The 11,960-nt window shown below is 32.5% G+C and overlaps 1 non-coding gene and 1 pseudogene across 1 annotated transcript; one reads left to right on the top strand and one right to left on the bottom strand.

Annotated features, from left to right (window-relative positions):
• Positions 1 to 2,289: 2,289 nt before the first annotated feature.
• On the bottom strand, positions 2,290 to 5,847 carry LOC112599496 (annotated as a pseudogene).
• Positions 5,848 to 10,489: 4,642 nt separating this feature from the next.
• On the top strand, positions 10,490 to 10,563 carry Trnat-agu. Its single transcript has one exon. It is a non-coding gene; the product is annotated as a tRNA-Thr (tRNA).
• Positions 10,564 to 11,960: the final 1,397 nt, after the last annotated feature.

The raw sequence follows: 11,960 nt of genomic DNA, 5'->3' as shown, positions 1-11,960 counted from the left end.
CAAACAAAATGAAATATGCGTAATGCGTTTCTATTATACGCTTTACGTCTTAAACATAGACTCCTAGATTAACGGGTCATAAAAATATATTCTGACATAACCGCATATCAAAAGTATGCAATACAACTAAAACATTTCTATTCAGTCGAATTGTCTTATCGATGGATAAACAAAACGTATTTATTTAATGTACACCCGATATTTTTCAACAGGTGTTGTTCGTAACGTGCCGTCGTCCGCAGGCCTATCCGACGGACACCGTGCCGTGGCCAATAACACACAGTAACGATCGATTGTCTCGGCGCGAAAATTGCAAAATGCGTCGAACAGGATCGTGTGTTTGGTCGCTGAACGTCAGGCGTGTTATCCCGATTTCGGGAAACCGTGTCGCTGGCTGTACGCGCCAACGCCGATTGTCCCCGGGTGACGGCCGTCTCGAACGTGACTTATGCGGCTCGTCTGCCGTACGTTTACAGGGCGAAGGTGTCAACGACGTGACAGGGTTCCTGGAGTTCCTCAAGCAGACGACGGTGTCGTGCGTCATGCTGGACGTGACGCGCCCCGCCGAGGTGTCCGGCGACACGATCAGCTGCGCTCCGATGAGCGAGACCGACCTGGGCTTCGACCACCAAACACTGATGACCTATCACTGTTACGTGGTGTTCGGCGAAGGCGACACGGTACTTCGGCTGGACGACGGCGCCGACAGCTTTTTCACCGTGTACGACGAGTTCCTATGGCTACCGACCCGACGATAGTTGCGTGGCCTGCGTGGGACGGGCCAGTACACGTACAACTACAGCGGTGTTCCAGCCGGAACACCGCCACGGGCCGGTGCAAGTACACGTGGTTACACAATATCGACCGGAACGCCGCGATCGCCGGTCGACGACCGCCTTCGCCACGGTGAAGCGCGTCGTCCGGGTGCCGGGACGTGCGCGTCCGGTCCGTGGTACCGTCGTCCGCGCTGTGGACCGGCGGCGCGGGTCGAGGTGACCGTCGACAACCACTCGATGTTGGCCGACGGCGACGGCGAGGTGAGAGTGACCGTGGCCGGCCGCGATTGCGTGCGACCGACGGCGATGGGATGGGGCGTCGGAGGATGCGTGCTGGCCCGTCGGCCCGGGTGACGTGCGACCGCGAGCCGACGAGAGGGGCCCGCCATAGCGTACGGGCCGTCTTCGCTGACGGTCGAGGCGGCGCAGACGTTCGTGTTGATCTATCCCGAGATCGTGGCCGTCAGCCCGCCGTGCGGCCCGTTGTCCGGCGGCACGCTGCTCACGATCCGCGGACGACACCTGGACGCCGGCAGTGTCGTGACCGTGGCCGTGATCGCGACCGACGTCGGCGGCGAAGGATCGTCGTCGGTGCGTGCGAAGTGATCGCCCGTCACAGTGACGGGCTACCGTGCCTACCGGGCCGTCGAACCGGCCGCGGTCGGCACCGCTTTTGGTGTTCGACGGACGTGCGCGTTCAAGACGGCGCGGACGGTCCGCTCGAGTTCGGCTACGCCTCGAGCCCTGCCGCCGGTCAACACTTCGGAGGCATCGCGTCCGGCGGCACGGCCGTGCCGGTGCGCGGCACCGGTTTGCCTGCGTCAGCAACGCGACGATGTACGTGGACCGGGACGGCGTCCGCCGCGTCGCCGCCCGTGACTGCCGCCCGGTCAACGACACGTTATGGTGTGCGGCACTCCGAAATCGGAGGCCGACCGCCGGCGCCCGCCGGAACTGTTACGTAAAAAATAAATAGTTATTAAATAAGTAAAATTTGATTTCTTACACTAATTTTTTTTTTTTTTTATTAAAAACAATAATCTTTACAATTTTATGTTTTCTATTTAAACGTACTTTTTAGAAATTAATGAGTAGAAAGTTCCATTGTTATCAAAAAAAATTTCTATTGAAAAATAAAGTTGTTTATTTAAGATCCCTATCCAATCAAATAATCAACACAGCATATTAGCTTATTTGATCTCCATAAAAAATAATTAAAAGTTTTATCATTATGTCTTAATGTAAAAATATTTGGCTTACATTATTTTTAGTAAAATTTTTTCAAACATATAACTTATCAATAATACCATAAGAGTATAATACTATTCTAATATAATTAAATTTAAATCGTATTTATTTTTTTTAATTTGAATATAATACAAGAAAATATTTTTATTATAAAACATGTGTAACTAATTAATAAAATACATTAGTAAAAAAAAGTACTTGATCTTTCATAAAAATGAATCATTTATGCTTTACTTATATTTACTTCTTCGACTAAAATTATTTATTAAAAAAAATAGTGTTTACAATTTTTCATTTCACAATGACATTTAATGCCATTATTTTTCAAAGAATCATTACTCCTACGTAAAAAGTAATTAATAGTAAGTTGTTCGCCAGCAAAAATGTTTTTATTAGCAAATAAAGCCAAATGTGGAAAATATCTATCCAAGCAATTAATCCATACAGAATATATGCTCAAGTTTGCCTCACATGAATGATTAATGAATCTTGTGAAATTACCATAATGTGTACTATCAAGAATTAATTTATAAATCTTTGGATCACTGAAGTCTAATTCCCACATGTAATCAATAGATGATGTGGAATTTTGTAAACGCTGATAATATTCTTCAACTGAGATAATTTCACCAACAAATATTCCAACAAACTGACCTTTATTGATATTTTCATAAGTCTTTAATGCCCAGCCAGAAAAACTAGTTTTATAAATACAAACATTCACTTTGCTACCAAATTGAACCAGTCTATTACTACAGGATGACGAACATTTACATTTCTCATTACATTCAAATATTGGGCAATCGGGGGTTACTATTACATTTTTATTTATATAACAAGCTGTAAGATTACCAAATAATTTGTTGCAACAGTAATTAGAATATGTACAGTCATTTTTACAAGGGCAACCAAATGAAGGATTGTCTGGGACGATGATTTCGGCTCGGGGAACACAATTGGGTATGTACACAAATGAATTTGGGGGTCCTTCAAGGTCTATGTTATTTTCTACTTTAACATTGTAACACTGTGTAACTACATTTATATCTATTTCCCACTTTTTGAGTTCAAGAAACTGCATTTGTCTATAAAAATCCAAAGACAATGTTGACAAATTTGATCTTATTAACATTTTTCGCTGTAATTGAGAATTTTCAGAACAATCATTTAAAGAATTAAATAAATTATAGATATCTTCAAGTGAAATTGATGGAAGAGATAATCCAGATGGAGTTCTGAATAGTGCAAATAATTTTGTAATAATTTGTCTAGTTAACATTAGATGCATTATATTTACAGGTGTATTAATATCAGGATTTTTTTTTTTTGAAATAGTCAAATATGTGTTCTTGTGACTTGTATAGAGCTCCATAACGTTCCCATGTGTCAAATCCTCGAGACCAATTTTTCCACTTAACCAAATAAAATTTGTTGTTTTCAATACATCTAGCCTCAACGATTTCATCTATTTCATTTTTATCATACATCATAATATGATCATCAAAAGTTGAAGGTTCGTGTATAAAACTTTTTATCCTGTGGTCCGAATTCATACAAAAAATATATTTTTACTTGTTCATTATTCAATGTTAAAAGTATAGGATCTGTTGGAATATTATCATGTGACTTATTTGAAAATTCATTAATATTTTTTGAATCAGTGTTATCACTTAATAAGGCAGTATTATTATGCTCCAGACTATTTTCATTACATCTGAAATTGTTTTTCTTGGATAAATTAATATCACATTCTGATTTTTTTTCATTCAAACAGATTTCAGTCTTCATTGCTATTGTTTTACTACATGTACTTTTCTGATGATCATTATTTGAATCTGCAACAAATTATATGAATATAATTGTAATTTTATTTAAGAATAATTTAGAATCATATGAATACCATAAAAGAATTATATACTAAAAGCTATAGTATCAGAAAATATTGTTATAATTATGTGTATAATTAATAAATTGTGCTAAAATTTTACTTTTTATGATTGACTATACTAAAATGGTACAAAATTAACAAGAAACCATAAAAATGTATTTCATAAAATATACTTCAGGTATAATTTTCTTCTTTTTTTAACTTTTTTTATAAATATATATAAATAATTATGTTCTAAAATAAAGTATATGAATGTATAATATAATATTAATCATTTAGCTTTGAATGGTTTGACACAGTTGTGCACAGTTACACTCACTTTATGGTTACTAATGAGTGATGAAAACTTAATTTTTTATGTTTGATGGATTGGTAACAAAAAACACTAGGATAAAGTTGTTTCATTTATCATTATTAACAAAACCTACATTAAAAAATAAAACTATAATATTGTATTTTTTTGTTAATAACAATAACCATAGAATAATAATAATGCTGTAATTCAATATTTCTACAGTATTATCCAGTAAAATGCATTTAAATTAATAACAATTTTTAAAGGTACCCTGAACCAGCTTACACTTTTCTGCCATTTAACCGTGTTAAGGTTTCATTGAAAAGGGGAAAAAATTGAATGAGCACCTTTACTAATAATTAATCAAGAAATCATTATTTTAGTTTATACTGTAAATATTAGTTGTAAAAGAAGAAAATACTCAGTGATATAATTGATAATTTTTCATATAAGTTAAGTGTTGTTATCAATAATTAAGCTCAACAAATTAGAGGGAAAATATTATTGTTTTTACTAATCTAATAAATAATATAGTAGTTTTTTTTATAAAATGTACTTTTATACAAAATTATTATATCAGATGTGTTCAATTAGATATTCCATAATTTAAAGCTTTAGATGTTGCTTAATAATAACATACAAGTAAAACATTGAACATGCAGCTAATTTTGAAAATATAATTTAAATACTAAACTAATAATATAAAAAGCAATACGCTTAGCAACAACCAGATACATCTATGCTCCCTTTAACTTAGACAAACAATTAATAATGCCTCAAGACGATTTTTTTTTAAGTTTAAAATTTACCATCTTATATATTAGTATATGAAAAATAATTAAGAAATTATAACAAAACTAATTTTAACAAATATTTAGTCACTAAAAAAAAATTCCAAAGATTGGATTTTTTTTGGAACAAGCCTTTCAAATACTTAATAATATCTAATATAGTAATATTTAATATAAGTATTCATTGACCAGTAGAACCTACACAATTAAATTAAAAAGTAGGTAACTGTAGTGTGCGCCGTGTGACTCTGTGTATACAGATTCAAAGTTTCATAACAATAATTGAAATAGTGGCAAACATAAAAATATGAGAACTTGTTATATCATACCATCATTTATTGTAGATTGATAATTGATTACTTCATTTGAAGATGATGTTACTTGAGAAATATTCTGGAAAAGAACGAAAAAAATTTATTAGGAAAATATTCATCGTGATTAACAAAAGAGTCGCGCCACACTAGAGCTGTTTTGACGCGCGGTAAAAACGCGACAAAAACGCAAAACCGTAGCATACAGCGGTGGCACGCGGTAACGCGCGTTAAAATCGCACTAGTTTGGCGCGCTCTATTACTTGGAGTGCGTTTTCGTCTAGCGTTTTTGACGCGCGGTAAAAACGCGTAATTACCGCGCGTCAAAACTGCTCTAGTGTGGCGCGGTCCTAAATATTTACCAAATCCGTAGGGTCTTGCTTCTCGAATTTTACAGTCGAAGAATTGCCAGCCATTGTGGTTGATGATTAAGACTTTAGAAACACCGTAAGTCCGTAAACACACTAGCTATATTTTTACGACTGACATAAGAAACAACTATAAACTCAAGTAAAAAAAAAGTAACAAATATGGCACACTAAAGCTGATTAAAAAAAATTATGAACATTTATCGAAAACACAAATTACAGTGTTATTAATCTTCTTCTTTCTTATAATATAAAACGAAGAATAGTTGCTACACGGGCCGATAGGTTTAGTGTCTCGACCAATCGAAAAATTAAAATTTTTTCTGTATATATGTTATAGCCCGCGCGCCGTTATCGTTATCTTCCGCTGTTGTCGTTATCGGTCGTTATTACAATACTTATTATTATTGTTTTTATATACCATTTTTTTCCGCTTTTCGCCCGATTTTCCGGCCTTTCGAGACCTTTTTCCGTCGCGTTCTCGGCGCTATATTCTAGAGCGGATCTTTTTCGTCCCTTCCGCACGTTTTCCGATCGCGCGGAACGCGTCTCTCGCGTGCCGCGCGTCCCCGAATTCCGTTCGCGGCCGTCGCCGTCGTGTCCGGAAAACGCGTTTTCCGGTCGGTTATCGTATCGTCACGTATGTACTACTATTTTTATTTTTTACGATACGATAAATCATTTATCCGTATCGAGTACGCGTCGTTTTGTTTTCGGTGTCTCCACCCTCGGACGCCTCCGCGACCTCATCGGTACTGTCTCGACAGCGTACGAAATACGATTTATTTTATGTGTATAAAAAAGAAACGCTCGTCGGGTTTAACAGATTCTTATTTGTATTATACAAAAACATCGTAAAATCGTTGCTCTTCAGTCGCTGTAATGCCTTTAATCGCATACATTTGGGGCGATACCGTGATATGTGTCTGTGATAATAATCTTGGTACTTCACTAAGACGTTTACGATTAAATAATGTAAAAGAATACGTCAGAAACACTCTAAACGACAATAAATATGCGGTTTACGGTTTTGTGACACGCGAATCGTAAAAATTGTATCAGTTAAACGACGTATACTATAGTATTCGTCGCATCTCTAAAACGGTTTAAGTGCTCGAAATTCTGATACGGTTTACAACTCAAATTGTAGTCGATAGGTGTTAGGATAGGTCCCCCCACGTTAGGTAGGCATGTTCGAAGCCCGTTCCGGCGAAATCTGGGCGGCTCCCTAAGAAACTGCATATTCGGAATTTTTGCATTTTTTTTTCTTCATTTAATTTGATCATTTTAAATATTTGTGTCAATTAATTGCTATTTTCGTTTTGATATCCAATCTTACACTACTACTCATAAAATATTTTTCAAATTTAAAAAATGATTTGATTTCACACATTTAATTTTATATTGCTTGATTGATGATGACAAAATATATTATATTATTATATTCAATAAATATATACATTTGTGTTTATATATGTTACACATTATAACTTATTATATTATATACACTTAATTAAAAATAAAAACCAATTATAGTTATTGCTAACAGTTTGCATAATTCAAATGTATATTAATATGTGATATGCAACTTATATTATAGCCTGAGAACATTTTATTGATGACAATACAGTTGTTTCACTCAGTTTTGACCGTGAATTCATTATTTTAAATGTTTAGCCTTTCAGTTGTTTACATTTGAAAGGTACAGGGGAAAAACGGTAGTAGTCCATTTTTTTTTTTTTTTGATTTTTAAATATTTTGTCATCACAGAAAGTGCATAATATTTCTTTTCGATATCTAACTATCTATAAGATATCAAAAAAATATTAAATATTATGTACAGTTTTTTGATCTTCAACTCATAGATTTATCATAGATGTTATTACAACAATATAACACATGATTATCCAGGCATAGCCGTATTGTAATGTACAGGGAAAACATTACAACATTTTTATATAATTAATTAAGTAAGTAACTTAGAAAATAGAAATCATAGACGAATAATAAAAATTAAAAAAATAGTGATTTTAAACAGTATCGGAGTGTATCGACGCGCATCGGTTCACAGTGGAACGTTCAAAAAGTTGTTTATTGTACTAACGGAACGTAACGGTACCTAACGTTGATACGAGAGGTATATAGATGGGCAAGTTCGGTACATACGTATTAATTAGCCATATCGCCCATATCAGAAAATTAAAATGAATATGTTTTTCTTATTTTTTATTGATTGTTAAGATTATAGATTAGGTTTGATAGAATTACATAAGTTATCTGTTATATAGACCATAATATTTTAGTGATTTAGGTTGTTTAGTTGGTATCCATGCGTTTTAAGAATCTAGGAAACAAAAGTAGAAAACTTTAAATTAATAAACATAAGTAACTATTATAGAAACTAAATTATATCATAATAATACAATAAATCAATTAGAGAATTAGAAACATTTATATTTGTAAGGTACATTTTATAAAATAATTTTTTTTCATATACATGTGTATGACATAAAAGTATTAGGTAGTGGGCCATAAAAAGACCTGGTCGGTACATTTTTTTCGTTTTTCTTGCACTATCACGATACTCAAAAGTTGATAATTTGGCTAAATAATTGCTGCAGTCAAAATAATAATTGGTATTTATTATTATTTTTATTTTTTAGTATATATAGTTATCTCAGATGATATTTATTTTGTGCCTATAGACCATATACTGATTAGTGTCTATGTAATTAATACTAGTATTTCAATCAGATAAAATCCAATTACAACTGTGTAAAATTCGATCTTGAAAATTTAAAATATTAAACAGACAAAAAATTAAAAATTGAGTATATAATAAATATAATATCGAATTTTTTCAGATTGAAATACTAATATTAATTATACTCTGTTACTCGTAATGATCGGCGATCGTCGTCCCAGACCTAGTTAGAAGTCATAGGACGTCATCAAGGCAAGTTGTTGCCTCTGCAACTTGTTAGTACGTACGCGCACAGCCGGTTCAGTCATCCAATCACAGCGTAAGTGGAAAAGTCAAACTAGTGCATTGTTTGTGTCGTCCCGAAGTTGTGTTTATTTGGAACAAGCATCGGTGATATGCTATGCAACGATTGAACTTTGTACTTGCGACTGTTAAGAACCGCTTTTTATTTACTAAAATAAGTATTATAACACAAGTGTTAGGTAATGATATCACCTTTCACGAATTACTAAGGTGCGTAGGTACCAAATTGGCAATAACGTTTGTTGACGGGTTCAATTCAGGAATAGAATTGATCTCGATTAAATATGGGATAAAGTTTTCCGTGATCAAGAAATCAGCTCCAAACAATTGAAAAGTTTTTTCACGGTACAACGAAACGTCCTTAGCAGCCTGTAATATAGCGTAAACACCCTTGCTTATTCCAGAAAATATCAATTCATCCCATACATATTCTTGTCCAATTTTTCTGAAACATAAAATTGTGAAATATTGTAAGACTTTTATTACACAGGAATTCCAACATTATTATCTGAGCAAAGAAGTTATAAGATTTGCATGCTTTATTTTGAGTCTCTATTTCATAGTAAACCAAAGATATAAATATAAATTAATAAGCTCCAGAGTTTAAATACTAATTTTCTTTCTTTTTTTTTACAAATGTTGACAATTTTCAATAAAAATGCATATGTGGTTGTTTTGTGCATATTTTACATATCCACAGTTTTAGAAAAAATATTACTCATTATTACATTTTGAAATTTACATTGCCATTTGCAATGAAAATTCTTTTATTATTCTCAATCACTTTTACAATTATCTTTAGCGTACTTATTAACGCTGTTATCATACATAATATAACATAATTCATTAGAATTAGATTATTTAATTCAACAAAATAAACCATATTTGTGTAAGGTAATTTGTGTTGTATGTTAATGTTGTGTTCATTTGTTTTCATGCATATGTAATGACTATAGTATTAAAAACGATATGTGGTAAGCAATAAGCATATACATGCTGTTCGAATGAATTTGATGACAAATAATGAAGATGTAAATATTATGCAATCCTATAGAAAATATTGAATAAAAAAATATTATCAAACCTAGAACATAATTTTATATTCAAATAGCAAATCTTTACAACACATAAATTAATATTCGTTTTTTTGTGTTGCAGTATATTTTAGAATAAACGAGAAAATAAGAATATTTGAAATAATGTATGATAACTAATAAGTAATAAGTAATAACTGATGACAGCAACAAATGCAGTATCATGTTAGTTACGTAGTAGATTCGGTGGCGGCCAAGGTTTCTGAATGCCCCTTTTTATCTTACTTAGGTACGTTTTTATTTGCATCAACGTGTACCTATCTATCTTGTGGATGTTATTATAAATTATTACTGGATAGCCTAAACAAAAACAAATTATTCGTTATAAGTTTCTATTTCGCTTTTTACGTCTTAAACAGATATCTCTCAACCAGCTTAACGGTCCATAAATAATTATAATTTATAATCTAATATAACCGCATATCAATAAGTATACACTATACACAACACCAATAAAAAAACATTTTGTTTTTCATGGTTACACGTCGAATTTTCATAATTCAGTTGATATGGATAAAACAAAACATTTTGAATTTTATTTGTACTCAAATCGAGATATTTTTTGTTTTCAACAAAACGTGTTGTATACGTAAGCCGCCGTGTCGCGGGCCTATTCGACAAACATCGCTGTTATTAATTTATAATAATAAATTAATAACACAACAACGGTCGACAGCTAAATAGTATAGTCTAATACCGTTGAGCCATATCGGCGCCGTGGCTTAGTTGGTTAAAGCGCCTGTCTAGTAAACAGGAGATCGGGAGTTCGAATCTCCCCGGAGCCTTTTGCATTTTTTGTAGACAATTTTATTTTGACCCAGCACTTGTAGTATTATATCAGTATTTATGATTAATAATTTTTTTTTGCTTTTCATCATTATTATTTATATGTTTTTAAGGTGATATTTTGATTTTATAATTTTAAATGATTCTAATTAATTTGTATAGAATATATTTATTAAAACATAATGGTTTATTACATTATTTTGAAAAATCAAATTAAAATATTTCAAATAATTCATTGAAGAACATTTTTAATTTTTATAGCGTAGATACATATAAATATATAATACAACTTACGCATTTCATGTGTTTCTTGTATGGTAGGATAATATATAGACAATTATAATATATTTATTATACTTTTACTAAATAAGGTTATACCATACTTTTTTAATTTTTATTTTTTATTAACTAATATCAAGCTGATTATTAACTAATATCTTCAATGGCGTAATTTCTATATGATGGAGGGGCTTGAGGGAACGTATCAACCATAGAGCTTTTATTTTTTAAAAAAAATTTACTATATGTGATTAGTTGCGTAGCGAGAAAATGTATTGAATTAAGACTTTTTAACAAGACGTTAATTTTATACTTTTGCATAAACTTATGTTAGAGATAGATATTTTGTATTAATTTATTGATTTAAAACATATAAAAAGTATATATTTATCTACACTTATTGCTATAATGTGAGTAGAAGTAATAAAAAAAATATGTAAATTAACACTACTTACCTACCTATCAATGTTTAAAATGAATAGGTATAGTTGTTATCAATAACTGATGAAATAATTTTAACCAATCGCAGATTTTGTAAAAAAACAGAGGATAAAATTTATAAAACTATTCAGTTCTAACATTAGAAATTATAATTCCACTTGAAATATTATATCTAATACTATATACTATAAGTTTATACGATGTAGCTATGTAAGTACTGAATTAACGTTTTATAACAAAACATAAAAGGGACATGATTTTTTTGTAATACAATCTATTAAAATTCAAAATTAAAAAATTATTAAATTAACTTTTAAAATACATAGGTAAGATTTTGTTTGTATCGCGTTTCTGAAGTGCAACAAATAAATTTAAATTAAATACCATATTATACTATTATAAAACTTAAACGTTACATTAATTACAAACTTAAAAAATAATAATGAAAAATATTTTAAAAGTACGAGTATTTTAAATTCTTTTTCAGTATATTTAAGGAGTAACTACTTGAAATATTTAATTATTTGCGTATTACTTGTTTGAAACACCTGATAAATAAGTATTTTTACAACAACGATCAATTGTCACCTTAATAAAAATTTAATAAAAATGTAATATACACTCGTATATATGTATGTATGTATGTATGTATGTATGTATGTATGTATGTATGTAT

This window comes from Melanaphis sacchari, unplaced genomic scaffold (genome assembly GCF_002803265.2).
Source record: "Melanaphis sacchari strain LSU unplaced genomic scaffold, SCAv2.0 Contig51_pilon_pilon, whole genome shotgun sequence".
In the NCBI taxonomy this organism is placed as follows: Eukaryota; Metazoa; Arthropoda; class Insecta; order Hemiptera; family Aphididae; genus Melanaphis; species Melanaphis sacchari.
This window is presented reverse-complemented; position numbering and strand designations above follow the sequence as displayed.